Source organism: Pinus tabuliformis, chromosome 4_1 (genome assembly GCF_031772625.1).
Source record: "Pinus tabuliformis cultivar Carrire ecotype Pingquan chromosome 4_1, CPIR1, whole genome shotgun sequence".
NCBI lineage: Eukaryota > Viridiplantae > Streptophyta > Pinopsida > Pinales > Pinaceae > Pinus > Pinus tabuliformis.
In genome coordinates, this window is record NC_142303.1 from 344,372,239 (window position 1) to 344,374,915 (window position 2,677).

General features: G+C 42.2%; 1 pseudogene; it reads left to right on the plus strand.

Annotated features, from left to right (window-relative positions):
• Nucleotides 1–1,763: 1,763 nt before the first annotated feature.
• LOC149175682 (putative vacuolar membrane protein YML018C) lies at nucleotides 1,764–2,443 on the plus strand (annotated as a pseudogene).
• Nucleotides 2,444–2,677: the final 234 nt, after the last annotated feature.

Consider the following 2,677-nt stretch of genomic DNA (forward strand, 5'->3'; position numbering starts at 1 on the left):
ACTTCTAACTTGAATTTCTCTAACTAATTAAGTCAAAATAACTTAATTAATTATTTCCAAGTAGATGCTAAGACTAAATTCAATTTTAATTCACAATTTAATTCTAGGAAAAATTAAATTTGAATATTCTTGTTGCCACATTTCAACACATTTAACTATCTACGTGCTCCGCGACCACAACTTGCGGAGACTTTACACTTTACATAACAAAAACTTGGGTTTTTTTCCCCAAAATTAACCACAGAGGACCCTATCCCAATAGGCCCCCAACACAAATATCGTGACTTACCCTCGAGTCACTCTGCTGGCACAGAGATCTTAATGAGGAGACCTCCCATCTCGACTTGTGCCACTCCTACCTCAGTCGCGCTCTGCGTGGCTTCCTGCTTGTTTTGCTCCACTAGCTGCTCGGTTGCTAGTCCTGCGCTGTCTTCCTTTACCTTATCTTGTGTCTTTTGTAGGCTTGCCAGCTTCACCTCAATGGTGATAGACATAGCATAGGCCTCATCTGTCCAAGGCCCCAATCTAGCCTTGAGGACCACCTCTTTCCTTTGCGCTAACCCCACCTATTCGAGCAACTGCTTTGCCTCATGTAGCTTATCCAATCATTGTGATATAGCGACGGTGTACGCTGTTGCTCTTGCTTCTTCATACTGTTGTTGTAGTTAACGGGCTTCTGTGCTCAACCTCTACAGGTTAGGATCTTCCCGTAGAGTTGTAACGACCTCCATAGACTGCTCAAAGAGCGCGGTGTAATCTACCACCGTGGCATCTACTATTCTGACTGCATGCCTCACAGTGGCCACACGCTGTGCTCTAACATCTGGTGGAGTTGAAGGCTGTCACTTAAACTCAAGCTCTATGATTTTAAGGTTTAGTTCAAACTGAACCTTGGCCACCTCTCTCTTTGCATCACACACTCCTACATCCAACTTCCTAATCTTAGCCTCCAACGATGCCTCTTCTAGTATATGCAGCTCTGGGACTATTCTGCATGTCTTGGCTACTGTTATCACCTAAGAAACAATTTCTAAATTGTTCACATCATTTTGATTGTAAAGGTTTAGTGTTAGTCCGAGTTTAGTTTTCTTTCAAGATTGGGCTTTTGGGCTTATATTTCTCAAGATATGGACAAAATTGGTATTGCTGGGTCAAATGGCACCCCTTACAGATGACAGCTGGAAAATAAAATTGATCACCGCCAAGCAGAGAGTGCAATAGATCGTATGGATTGGATTGAGAAAATAACAGGAGTAATGGCTTCACTTCTGTGTTCTCAAATGCCAGAGCAGAAGCTTCCTTGTAGTCCAATGAGCAGTGGACATCAACGCACAGCCAGTGAGAGCAGCTCATTGGGCAGCCCTTCTGATTTTGATCACACAATACCTGAAGACAATGCATTATAGAATTGTAATATTCTAGGAAATCGTGACCATTCGAGTAGAGGTTTGCAGGGTTTCAAGACACATGGCAAGCTGGAGAGCCCCTTGAGATTTTTAGAAAGGTTCTTGGAAATAATGCTTGTGAAGATTGTGGTTCACCTGAACTAGACCGGGCCTCACTGAACCTTGGTGTGTTACTTTGCATCGAATGTTCAGGGGTTCACCGTAACCTTGGTGTACATATATCAAAGGTCAGGTGTTTAACCCTTGATGTTAAGGTTTGGGAGCCTTCTGTTATCAACTCGTTCCAATCTCTTGGTAATACTTATGCCAACTCAGTATGGGAGGAGCTTCTAGAATCTGAGAGGAATTTGAGAGAAGATGGTACCTGCGGCAGAGTATTTTTCTAATGCAGCCTTGGCAAGAACAAGTGTGGCAAGCACAACCATCTTATCTTCAACTTTGGCGCTATTCACACTCTTCTTTGGAGCACTGTTTGGCCAGGATTCCCTCAATATCGCAAAAGTCGTTGCAGTATGTGTGAGTATGGCTGGAGTAGCCATGACCACTCTTGGAAAGACATGGGCTGCTGATGATGCCATTCAAAGTAATTCTTTGAATGGCGAAAACTCAATTGTGGGAGATATATTTGGACTTCTTTCAGCAGTTTGTTATGGCTTATTCACTGTAACATTAAAAAAAAAAAACTCATGAGTGCTGAAGGCGAGAAGGCTGATGTGCAAAAGATTTTTGGCTATATTAGGTTATTCACTTTACTAGCTCTTTGGTGGCCAGTATGGCCTTTAGCTGCTATTGGCATTGAGCTGAAGTTTAGCATTCCAACCTCTGCTAAAGTGGATGAAGTGTTGATTGCAAATGGCTTCATAGGAAGTGTTCTTGCGGACTAATTCTGGGCACTATCTATGGTATAGACAACACCTCTAGTTGTGACATTGGGAATGTCTCTCACTATTCATCTTTCCATGATAGCTGACATGGCATTTGCAGGATTTTTGATTACAAATCTTTCAGATCAATGTTCGAAGCAGCTGGGTTTCTGATATGGCAATGCAATTCGAGGATTCTTGTTCAATCACGCTTAAAGAAGAAATATATCATGTACCTATTACCAAACCAGATGATAGAGATAGCCTTTCAACAAAGGAGAAGTTCATCCAGGCAAAGTATGCTGGAAAAAGTTTTGTACACAAACCAAAGCCAGATCCTCGGGCATCATCAGTTGCTTGTCAAATATGGGATGCTGTCCTTGAAAATTACTAGCAGTTAGCATACTG